The sequence below is a fragment of the Corythoichthys intestinalis genome, chromosome 7, assembly GCF_030265065.1.
Source record: "Corythoichthys intestinalis isolate RoL2023-P3 chromosome 7, ASM3026506v1, whole genome shotgun sequence".
In the NCBI taxonomy this organism is placed as follows: Eukaryota; Metazoa; Chordata; class Actinopteri; order Syngnathiformes; family Syngnathidae; genus Corythoichthys; species Corythoichthys intestinalis.
The window spans coordinates 4,279,027-4,292,039 of record NC_080401.1 but is presented as its reverse complement, the minus strand read 5'-3'; the positions used below and the strand labels follow the sequence as shown (position 1 = coordinate 4,292,039).

General features: G+C 41.3%; 3 non-coding genes across 3 annotated transcripts; 1 reads left to right on the top strand and 2 right to left on the bottom strand.

The window, feature by feature from the left end:
- Positions 1 to 957: 957 nt before the first annotated feature.
- On the bottom strand, positions 958 to 1,039 carry trnas-gcu (transfer RNA serine (anticodon GCU)). The gene has a single exon. It is a non-coding gene; the product is annotated as a tRNA-Ser (tRNA).
- A 2,330-nt stretch (positions 1,040 to 3,369) lies between these two features.
- Positions 3,370 to 3,451, bottom strand: trnas-gcu (transfer RNA serine (anticodon GCU)). Its single transcript has one exon. It is a non-coding gene; the product is annotated as a tRNA-Ser (tRNA).
- Positions 3,452 to 3,554: 103 nt separating this feature from the next.
- On the top strand, positions 3,555 to 3,627 carry trnaa-agc (transfer RNA alanine (anticodon AGC)). The gene has a single exon. It is a non-coding gene; the product is annotated as a tRNA-Ala (tRNA).
- Positions 3,628 to 13,013: the final 9,386 nt, after the last annotated feature.

Below are 13,013 nucleotides of genomic sequence, written 5' to 3'. Positions count from 1 at the left end.
CTGTGGAACTGGTCCCAAGCCAGATACAACACCAAGTACCAAATGCAAGAACACGATGACTGATAACTAATCAACAAGTTTCAGAATCAGATAAAGTCTCCAAAATTAAAGTTTGAATTTTAAAGGAACCCAGAGATGAAAAGGGCAACCTCGTGTCTAACTTTCTCCTTCGAGGTGGCCAGCATCACCGAAAGAGACGAGCCACATTCCACATTCTTCCAATAAACACTTTGACCTATTACTGTGGTTTCGCAAGCCCGAGAAAAACTGGGGATGCATGGTGCAGATGAACGAAGCGGAAATTGGAGCAACCGCGCTTGTTTCAGTTTGGCCCTGCACCTGTGGAACTGGTCCCAAGCCAGATACAACACCAAGTACCAAATGCAAGAACACGATGACTGATAACTAATCAACAAGTTTCAGAATCAGATAAAGAAAGGCTCCAAAATTAAAGTTTGAATTTCAAAGGAACCCAGAGATGAAGGAACAAAGACCAATTGCCTGGTGTCTAACTTTCTCCTTCGAGGTGGCCAGCATCATGGATAGAGACGAGCCACATTCCACATTCTTCCAATAAACACTTTGACCTATTACTGTGGTTTCGCCAGCCTGACAAAAACCGAAGATGCATAGTGCAGATGAATGAAGCAGAAATTGGAGCACCTGCAATTGTTTCAGTTTTGTCTGCTCCTGTGGAATTGGTCTCAAGCCAGATACACCACCAAGTACCAAATGCAAGAACACGATGACTGATAACTAATCAACAAGTTTCAGAATCAGATAAAGAAAGGCTCCAAAAGTATAGTTTGAATTTCAAAGGAACCCAGAGATGAAGGAACAAAGACCAATTGCCTGGTGTCTAACTTTCTCCTTCGAAGTGGCCGGCATCATGGATAGAGACGAGCCACAGAATTGGTCTCAAGCCAGATACACCACCAAGTAGCAAATGCAAGAACACGATGAGGATGGGATTCGAACCCATGCGTGTAGAACACAATGGATTAGCAGTCCATCACCTTAACCACTCGGTCACCTCATCACTATCTTAACAATAGATCTCAGGGCAACGGGAGTGACCTACACCAACTGTATCCGTATGTTTCACTGACAATAGTATCGTTGCCCAGGTTCTTCACGTTGAAGGGGAATTAGCTCAAGTGGTAGAGTGCTCGCTTAGCGTGCGAGAGGTAGGGGGATCGATGCCCTCATTCTCCAGTTGTCAATGGGTTGGAGGTCTTTTATGGTCTCAAAAACCATGGATGAACCTCAAGCCAGATAGTTTTTTCAAGCTCGTCAATAGGCTCAGATCTGGTTTGTTATTCAAAAACAAAGACACTTCTTCTGTTTTGCATCTCGAAACAAAAGACACTTCTTTGAGAACAATTTTGTCCAAATTTAGGAAGCGACCTCTCACCTAACAGCCCAAAGATAACTAATCAACACATTTCAGAATCAGATAAAGAAGGGCTCCAAAATAAAAATTTGAATTACAAACCAGCCCAGAGATGAAGGAACAATGACCAATTGCCCCGTGTCTAACTTTCTACTTCACGGTGGCCAGCATGACTGAAAGAGACGAGTCACATTCCACCTTCTTCCAATAAACACTTTGACCTATTACTGTGGTTTCGCAAGCCCGAGAAAAACTGGGGATGCATGGTGCAGATGAACGAAGCGGAAATTGGAGCAACCGCGCTTGTTTCAGTTTGGCCCTGCACCTGTGGAACTGGTCCCAAGCCAGATACAACACCAAGTACCAAATGCAAGAACACGATGACTGATAACTAATTAACAAGTTTCAGAATCAGATAAAGTCTCCAAAATTAAAGTTTGAATTTCAAAGGAACCCAGAGATGAAAAGGCCAATTGCCTCGTGTCTAACTTTCTACTTCACGGTGGCCAGCATGACTGAAAGAGACGAGTCACATTCCACCTTCTACCGATAAACACTTTGACCTATTACTGTGGTTTCGCAAGCCCGAGAAAAACTGGGGATGCATGGTGCAGATGAACGAAGCGGAAATTGGAGCAACCGCGCTTCTTTCAGTTTGGCCCTGCACCTGTGGAACTGGTACCAAGCCAGATACAACACCAAGTACCAAATGCAAGAACACGATGACTGATAACTAATCAAAAAGTTTCAGAATCAGATAAAGAAAGGCTCCAAAATTAAAGTTTGAATTTCAAAGGAACCCAGAGATGAAGGAACAATGACCAATTGCCCCGTGTCTAACTTTCTACTTCACGGTGGCCAGCATGACTGAAAGAGACGAGTCACATTCCACCTTCTTCCAATGAAGACTTTGACCCGTTACTGTGTTTTCGCTAGCCTGACAAAAACCGAAGATGCATAGTGCAGATGAATGGAGCGGAAATTGAGCAACCGCGCTTGTTTCAGTTTGGCCCTGCACCTGTGGAACTGGTCCCAAGCCAGATACAACACCAAGTACCAAATGCAAGAACACGATGACTGATAACTAATCAACAAGTTTCAGAATCAGATAAAGTCTCCAAAATTAAAGTTTGAATTTCAAAGGAACCCAGAGATGAAAAGGCCAATTGCCTCGTGTCTAACTTTCTCCTTCGAGGTGGCCAGCATCACCGAAAGACGAGCCACATTCCACATTCTTCCAATAAACACTTTGACCTATTACTGTGGTTTCGCAAGCCCGAGAAAAACTGGGGATGCATGGTGCAGATGAACGAAGCGGAAATTGGAGCAACCGCGCTTGTTTCAGTTTGGCCCTGCACCTGTGGAACTGGTCCCAAGCCAGATACAACACCAAGTACCAAATGCAAGAACACGATGACTGATAACTAATCAACAAGTTTCAGAATCAGATAAAGAAAGGCTCCAAAATTAAAGTTTGAATTTCAAAGGAACCCAGAGATGAAGGAACAAAGACCAATTGCCTGGTGTCTAACTTTCTCCTTCGAGGTGGCCAGCATCATGGATAGAGACGAGCCACATTCCACATTCTTCCAATAAACACTTTGACCTATTACTGTGGTTTCGCCAGCCTGACAAAAACCGAAGAGACATAGTGCAGATGAATGAAGCAGAAATTGGAGCACCTGCAATTGTTTCAGTTTGGTCTGCTCCTGTGGAATTGGTCTCAAGCCAGATACACCACCAAGTACCAAATGCAAGAACACGATGACTGATAACTAATCAACAAGTTTCAGAATCAGATAAAGAAAGGCTCCAAAATTAAAGTTTGAATTTCAAAGGAACCCAGAGATGAAGGAACAAAGACCAATTGCCTGGTGTCTAACTTTCTCCTTCGAGGTGGCCGGCATCATGGATAGAGACGAGCCACAGAATTGGTCTCAAGCCAGATACACCACCAAGTAGCAAATGCAAGTACACGATGAGGATGGGATTCGAACGCATGCGTGTAGAACACAATGGATTAGCAGTCCATCACCTTAACCACTCGGTCACCTCATCACTATCTTAACAATAGATCTCAGGGCAACGGGAGTGACCTACGCCAACTGTATCCGTATGTTTCACTGACAATAGTATCGTTGCCCAGGTTCTTCACGTTGAAGGGGAATTAGCTCAAGTGGTAGAGCGCTCGCTTAGCGTGCGAGAGGGAGGGGGATCGATACCCTCATTCTCCAGTTGTCAATGGGTTGGCAGTCTTTTATGGTCTCAAAAACCATGGATGAAAGCTCAAGCCAGATAGTTTTTTCAAGCTCGTCAATAGGCTCAGATCTGGTTTGTATTTCAAAAACAAAGACACTTCTTCTGTTTTGCATCTCGAAACAAAAGACCCTTCTTTGAGAACAATTTTGTCCAAATTTAGGAAGCGACCTCTCACCTAATAGCCCAAAGATAACTAATCAACACATTTCAGAATCAGATAAAGAAGGGCTCCAAAATAAAAATTTGAATTACAAACCAGCCCAGAGATGAAGGAACAATGACCAATTGCCCCGTGTCTAACTTTCTACTTCACGGTGGCCAGCATGACTGAAAGAGACGAGTCACATTCCACCTTCTTCCAATAAACACTTTGACCTATTACTGTGGTTTCGTAAGCCCGAGAAAAACTGGGGATGCATGGTGCAGATGAACGAAGCGGAAATTGGAGCAACCGCGCTTGTTTCAGTTTGGCCCTGCACCTGTGGAACTGGTCCCAAGCCAGATACAACACCAAGTACCAAATGCAAGAACACATTGACTGATAACTAATCAACAAGTTTCAGAATCAGATAAAGTCTCCAAAATTAAAGTTTGAATTTCAAAGGAACCCAGAGATGAAAAGGCCAATTGCCTCGTGTCTAACTTTCTACTTCACGGTGGCCAGCATCACCGAAAGAGACGAGCCACATTCCACATTCTTCCAATAAACACTTTGACCTATTACTGTGGTTTCACAAGCCCGAGAAAAACTGGGGATGCATGGTGCAGATGAACGAAGCGGAAATTGGAGCAACCGCGCTTCTTTCAGTTTGGCCCTGCACCTGTGGAACTGGTACCAAGCCAGATACAACACCAAGTACCAAATGCAAGAACACGATGACTGATAACTAATCAAAAAGTTTCAGAATCAGATAAAGAAAGGCTCCAAAATTAAAGTTTGAATTTCAAAGGAACCCAGAGATGAAGGAACAATGACCAATTGCCCCGTGTCTAACTTTCTACTTCACGGTGGCCAGCATGACTGAAAGAGACGAGTCACATTCCACCTTCTTCCAATGAAGACTTTGACCCGTTACTGTGTTTTCGCTAGCCTGACAAAAACCGAAGATGCATAGTGCAGATGAATGGAGCGGAAATTGAGCAACCGCGCTTGTTTCAGTTTGGCCCTGCACCTGTGGAACTGGTCCCAAGCCAGATACAACACCAAGTACCAAATGCAAGAACACGATGACTGATAACTAATCAACAAGTTTCAGAATCAGATAAAGTCTCCAAAATTAAAGTTTGAATTTCAAAGGAACCCAGAGATGAAAAGGCCAATTGCCTCGTGTCTAACTTTCTCCTTCGAGGTGGCCAGCATCACCGAAAGACAAGCCACATTCCACATTCTTCCAATAAACACTTTGACCTATTACTGTGGTTTCGCCAGCCTGACAAAAACCGAAGAGACATAGTGCAGATGAATGAAGCAGAAATTGGAGCACCTGCAATTGTTTCAGTTTGGTCTGCTCCTGTGGAATTGGTCTCAAGCCAGATACACCACCAAGTACCAAATGCAAGAACACGATGACTGATAACTAATCAACAAGTTTCAGAATCAGATAAAGAAAGGCTCCAAAATTAAAGTTTGAATTTCAAAGGAACCCAGAGATGAAGGAACAAAGACCAATTGCCTGGTGTCTAACTTTCTCCTTCGAGGTGGCCGGCATCATGGATAGAGACGAGCCACAGAATTGGTCTCAAGCCAGATACACCACCAAGTAGCAAATGCAAGTACACGATGAGGATGGGATTCGAACGCATGCGTGTAGAACACAATGGATTAGCAGTCCATCACCTTAACCACTCGGTCAAAAAAGGGGCATAGTGGACTGCCTGCGAGGGGGAAAGAGGGGGGAAAAGAGGGGGGAAGAGGGAAAAAGAAAAGGAGGAAATTCTACACTATTTGTATTTTTTCTAACTTTATCTTCTCAAAAATGTTTATAGTCAATTCATCACTAGGTGTTTTGCCACTTTAATTGTCATGTTTCTTGTGGGATTTGAACTCACAACCACCTGATCCAATGCGGCACATGAGACCTACCAGTGCTCGTACAATCAAAACAATGTGTGTGTACATATACCTATGTAATTGTAGACGGCCCTTACATAATATATCCTCACCTCTTTTCAAAAATTTTAATTATCTGCAAGATTATTTTATGTTTGCATGATTGTGAAACCAAAACAATGTGAGTGTATGTATACGTAAATATAGATGGCCCTTCCTAATATATCCTCTCATCTTTTCAAAAAGTTTAATTATATGCAAGATTGTTTTATGTTTGAATGATTATTAGGTATGTCTTCTAAATGAAAATAAATTCAGAATAAAACAAATTACCAAGGTCAAAACGGTTAACAATAACATGACCACATAGTAAGGACAGCAATTCTTTTTATTTTTTGCATGAATATTCAGGATATATATTATGGTATTAAAAAATTAAATATAAAAGACAACAAAGTGCAAATGAACGTGTGCAAACAGGACGTGACGAATAAAGTCACGAATATTGGTGACACCAACTACTGCAATTTCCTCCTCCAGTCATCCATATAAATAAAAGACAGCAAAGTACAAATGAATGTGTGCAAAAAGGATGTGACGAACAAAGTCACAAATATTGGTGAACAGCTTGCTGTACTGGAGAATTGTTAAATAGAGGAGGAGGATGCGCTGCAGGAGCATGTGTAAATGGAGGATAATGGGCAAACTGAGAGTGCAGAAATCGGTGATAAAATGGAGGATACTGGAACGGAGGAGGTGGCCCGTATTGTGGAGGGTACAACACACAGGTTCCTTCTAGGCTGCCAGAGTGCGCTGGCGGAGGAAAGCTTCTCCTTCATGGTTTTCAGGCTCTTCAAAAGTCATGACTTAATGTGCGTGTTGCACAGGGGCAGCTGGGAGTGTGTTCACTGGAGGAGAGGCTCTTTGGCCAGGTGCAGCTGTTTGGGAAGTACATTGCCTTGCAGCAGCATGTCCCTGTCCTTCCTCTTCTCCCTCCTAAGCAGCCTACAGGACAAACATACAATCATAATATCATACAAAGATGTATATGATAAGTTATTCTATATTTTCCTTACATGTATTTTTTTAGGTTAAATAGTCACCCTAACCCTAAACCCTATAAATTGTCATGACTGCTTCCAAATGAAATAACACATACCATTAAGAGACAGCCTGTTGCATGTTTGCTCAAACTCTTCAGCAAGTCTGAGGCAAAAAAAAGGGGCATAGTGGACTGCCTGCGAGGGGGAAAGAGGGGGGAAAAGAGGGGGGAAGAGGGAAAAAGAAAAGGAGGAAATTCTACACTATTTGTATTTTTTCTAACTTTATCTTCTCAAAAATGTTTATAGTCAATTCATCACTAGGTGTTTTGCCACTTTAATTGTCATGTTTCTTGTGGGATTTGAACTCACAACCACCTGATCCAATGCGGCACATGAGACCTACCAGTGCTCGTACAATCAAAACAATGTGTGTGTACATATACCTATGTAATTGTAGACGGCCCTTACATAATATATCCTCACCTCTTTTCAAAAATTTTAATTATCTGCAAGATTATTTTATGTTTGCATGATTGTGAAACCAAAACAATGTGAGTGTATGTATACGTAAATATAGATGGCCCTTCCTAATATATCCTCTCATCTTTTCAAAAAGTTTAATTATATGCAAGATTGTTTTATGTTTGAATGATTATTAGGTATGTCTTCTAAATGAAAATAAATTCAGAATAAAACAAATTACCAAGGTCAAAACGGTTAACAATAACATGACCACATAGTAAGGACAGCAATTCTTTTTATTTTTTGCATGAATATTCAGGATATATATTATGGTATTAAAAAATTAAATATAAAAGACAACAAAGTGCAAATGAACGTGTGCAAACAGGACGTGACGAATAAAGTCACGAATATTGGTGACACCAACTACTGCAATTTCCTCCTCCAGTCATCCATATAAATAAAAGACAGCAAAGTACAAATGAATGTGTGCAAAAAGGATGTGACGAACAAAGTCACAAATATTGGTGAACAGCTTGCTGTACTGGAGAATTGTTAAATAGAGGAGGAGGATGCGCTGCAGGAGCATGTGTAAATGGAGGATAATGGGCAAACTGAGAGTGCAGAAATCGGTGATAAAATGGAGGATACTGGAACGGAGGAGGTGGCCCGTATTGTGGAGGGTACAACACACAGGTTCCTTCTAGGCTGCCAGAGTGCGCTGGCGGAGGAAAGCTTCTCCTTCATGGTTTTCAGGCTCTTCAAAAGTCATGACTTAATGTGCGTGTTGCACAGGGGCAGCTGGGAGTGTGTTCACTGGAGGAGAGGCTCTTTGGCCAGGTGCAGCTGTTTGGGAAGTACATTGCCTTGCAGCAGCATGTCCCTGTCCTTCCTCTTCTCCCTCCTAAGCAGCCTACAGGACAAACATACAATCATAATATCATACAAAGATGTATATGATAAGTTATTCTATATTTTCCTTACATGTATTTTTTTAGGTTAAATAGTCACCCTAACCCTAAACCCTATAAATTGTCATGACTGCTTCCAAATGAAATAACACATACCATTAAGAGACAGCCTGTTGCATGTTTGCTCAAACTCTTCAGCAAGTCTGAGGCAAAAAAAAGGGGCATAGTGGACTGCCTGCGAGGGGGAAAGAGGGGGGAAAAGAGGGGGGAAGAGGGAAAAAGAAAAGGAGGAAATTCTACACTATTTGTATTTTTTCTAACTTTATCTTCTCAAAAATGTTTATAGTCAATTCATCACTAGGTGTTTTGCCACTTTAATTGTCATGTTTCTTGTGGGATTTGAACTCACAACCACCTGATCCAATGCGGCACATGAGACCTACCAGTGCTCGTACAATCAAAACAATGTGTGTGTACATATACCTATGTAATTGTAGACGGCCCTTACATAATATATCCTCACCTCTTTTCAAAAATTTTAATTATCTGCAAGATTATTTTATGTTTGCATGATTGTGAAACCAAAACAATGTGAGTGTATGTATACGTAAATATAGATGGCCCTTCCTAATATATCCTCTCATCTTTTCAAAAAGTTTAATTATATGCAAGATTGTTTTATGTTTGAATGATTATTAGGTATGTCTTCTAAATGAAAATAAATTCAGAATAAAACAAATTACCAAGGTCAAAACGGTTAACAATAACATGACCACATAGTAAGGACAGCAATTCTTTTTATTTTTTGCATGAATATTCAGGATATATATTATGGTATTAAAAAATTAAATATAAAAGACAACAAAGTGCAAATGAACGTGTGCAAACAGGACGTGACGAATAAAGTCACGAATATTGGTGACACCAACTACTGCAATTTCCTCCTCCAGTCATCCATATAAATAAAAGACAGCAAAGTACAAATGAATGTGTGCAAAAAGGATGTGACGAACAAAGTCACAAATATTGGTGAACAGCTTGCTGTACTGGAGAATTGTTAAATAGAGGAGGAGGATGCGCTGCAGGAGCATGTGTAAATGGAGGATAATGGGCAAACTGAGAGTGCAGAAATCGGTGATAAAATGGAGGATACTGGAACGGAGGAGGTGGCCCGTATTGTGGAGGGTACAACACACAGGTTCCTTCTAGGCTGCCAGAGTGCGCTGGCGGAGGAAAGCTTCTCCTTCATGGTTTTCAGGCTCTTCAAAAGTCATGACTTAATGTGCGTGTTGCACAGGGGCAGCTGGGAGTGTGTTCACTGGAGGAGAGGCTCTTTGGCCAGGTGCAGCTGTTTGGGAAGTACATTGCCTTGCAGCAGCATGTCCCTGTCCTTCCTCTTCTCCCTCCTAAGCAGCCTACAGGACAAACATACAATCATAATATCATACAAAGATGTATATGATAAGTTATTCTATATTTTCCTTACATGTATTTTTTTAGGTTAAATAGTCACCCTAACCCTAAACCCTATAAATTGTCATGACTGCTTCCAAATGAAATAACACATACCATTAAGAGACAGCCTGTTGCATGTTTGCTCAAACTCTTCAGCAAGTCTGAGGCAAAGACACTCACTGACTCTGTTGACTTCAGGGTCTTGGGCTGCTTGGCCGTGAGTCATGTAGAGTCTGTAAGAGACAAAGATAACATAATTTGAATTGAACACTTTTAACGGAGACATACACTCCCTCTTATTCAATGATTTGTATTGAATAAAGATGATAGCAAACTGTGGTCAAGCACCTTTCTGCCACCTGCAATCCAGGAGCAGAGCCACTCAGCTACCTGGATGCTCTCCATGGTCCTGCTGAAACCCATGCCTTCTTTCTAGCCTTCTGGGGGTATCTAATGAGTGAAAGAGACATCGAAATGTTTTATTTGGTTTTCCGGACCAGGACCCTGGCCTGTACTATAAAAGAATGAAAAGGAATCAGTATTCAATATATCTTTATGCAAACAACGAGCAGGAGGTGATAAATACTGCATTGAAGCGTAAAAGTAAGCTGTCCACCGACTGTCATGGTATTGACATGTTTCTTGTCAAAAAAGTTATACATAGCATAGCAATGCCCTTCACCTATATTTGTAATTTATCGTTTCGATCGGGTTGTTCCCTAACCAAATGAAAATTGCTAAAGTAATTCCACTACACAAAAATGACAGTAAACACAAATGACAGACCGATATCACTATTACCACAATTTTCTAAACTCTTGAAAAAACTATTTACCTAATTAACTAATACACAAAGTGAAGTCATATCTTGATGATAGTGCACTCCGCACTCTGTACTGTTCCCTAGTGCTCCCATATTTCACCTATTGTATTGAAGTGTGGGGAAACAGTTATAAATCCACCATCAACTCATTAGTCATACTGCAGAAACGAGCAACACCGATTATACATAAGGTCGGATTTCTTGATCACATCCATTATTTGTTTGCTCACTCTAAACCAGGGGTCGCGTTAACCGAATATTTTCCGTCGTTGACCGTTTTTTTTAAACAGTGACGGAAAAAACTGAAGTCCGTCCGTCATTTTGACAGGTTGCAAATCACACCCCAGACCATAGGGTGGCGAGTAAGCATATTAATTAGCTATTGTCTCTCTTAATGCATGACGTCGTTGGCTATTCTGTCAGAATATTATAGCGTCACCTGGGTCTGGCGGCGGCACCGTGATTGACACATCAACGTGAGGTTCTTATTGGTGCACCCGGTGTGCCAGCGCGTCATCCAGTTGGTGGACTAGATTGCCGCCTGTGTATAGACCCCAATCACATGACGTCAAAACTCCGCCCCCCGGACTAGAGCCGCCATATTATCCGTCAGCTCGTCGTGTTTACATATTACCGCTACGTACATGCCTCCTATTACGGCGTGTTTTTCTGCTCGTTAACATTAATAATCAAGACGGTGAAGGCATGTGTGGCAGTTGGTTGCAGTAACAGAGAAGATAGACGGAGAGACTTGAAGTTCTACCATATTCTGAGAGACCCGAAGTGGACAGCGAGATGGACTGCTGTAATTCGACAAGAAATCTGGGCACCAAACGATCACCACAGACAGTAGCCACGTTTACATGGAGCCAAATATTCCAATTGCAATCGGTTTAGATGTTCAAACCGAATAGATGTGTTCCATATAAACACCTCATTCGGAATGAACAAGCCCAAACCGAATGGAATTTCATTCCGTTTCACAGGGGTGGAATATTCCTTTTCCCAAACCGATTAGAAGTAAAATTATATCATGTAAACAGGGAAGCGGAATGGTGTCTGGTTGCGTTCTTTCTGCACATGCTCCGTACTGACGTGGTGACGTCACTTGGTGACGTAAGTAACGTCACTTGCAACATGGCTTCCAAACACATGCACAGCGCACCTACTTGGAGTCTGGCGGAAAGTTTATATCCATGAATCCCTCCACCAGCCCACACAACTTTTTAAATGAACGGCGTGTCATTCTCAAGTTTTGTTTCCACTCGAAAAGTTAAAACAGCAGCTGATCTGAAGATCGATCTCCATGTTTTGCAACGTGACGCTTTGTTTTGATTAATCTGCGCATGTCAGACGGCAGTTGTCAAACGTCCTTTCGGAATAAAGGCAGACACATGTAAACGCTGGATCAGAATAGATGAAGTGATATGTAAACAGCTGATCTGAAATTTCCATTCGGAATTATTTGAATCGGTATGAATAAAAGTCAGCATGTAAACGTGGCTTATGTAGTAGTCATTTTATATCTGGTAAGATGCATTTAATATATATTTAGAAGATTTTGGGCTGACAACCACAATTAAGATCATTGTGTGACGTTGGTGATGGGGGTCTATATAGTTGCCTCTTTTTCTTTGGGGATGGAGTTGTTGTTTTGTTGGTGTTGTTGGCGGTAAGCAGAGTAAAAAGAGGGAGAAAAATACCACGACTTCCGTGTCTAATTTTTCGCCGCCAAGCAAGCGTTACAATATTAATTAAAAATAAATGAAAACTAAATACTATTGAATATGTCATCATTATCATTTTAAAAATTTAAGTGACGGGTAAAAATAGATTATGACCGGATTTTTATGACCCTGTCAGTCAAAATGACAGACAACGAAAATGTCTAGCGCAACCTCTGCTCTAAACTATTAAAAATCAAAGATCCTGTCAACTATCATACAGCTATAATGTTATTTAAAGCATATAATAAATTACTGCCATATAATATACAAAACCCTTTTCAGGTTCGTGAGAGTGTGCATAGTTTGCGAGGCTCTGGAGATTTTATGTTACCGAGATTTCGAACAACTCAAACGTTTTTGTGTGTCTGTATGTGGAGTGAAACTTTGGAACAATTTAGACAATCACTTCAAGCATTGTCAAAACTGTTGTATAAAAAATATGGTCTGGCAGTAGTATACCACGAAGTAAAGATGTTGGACAATGTGATCAGGGGTGGAATAAAATAAGTTGTTTCTTCTTCCCACTCCCTTTCGAGTACAAATAATTTGTTAAATTATAAAGTATTTGTTTCCTGTGCATGCTCATAATAAAAAAGAATTATCTTTCATCATTTGTCCCACGGAATGTACATATAATTATGGCAGGGTGGCAACCCTGATCCTCGAGAGCCGCAATCCAGCTTGTTTTCCATGTCTCCCTCCTCCAACACACCTGAATCAAATTATCAGGATTGTTATCAGGCAACTGCAGAGCTTGCGGATGAGCTGATCATTTAATTCAGGTGTGTTAAAGGAGGGAAACATGGAAAACAAGCTGGATTGCGGCTCTCGAGGACCAGGGCTGGCCACCCCTGAATTATGGTGTACAAACTAGTGACTATTTTGTACCT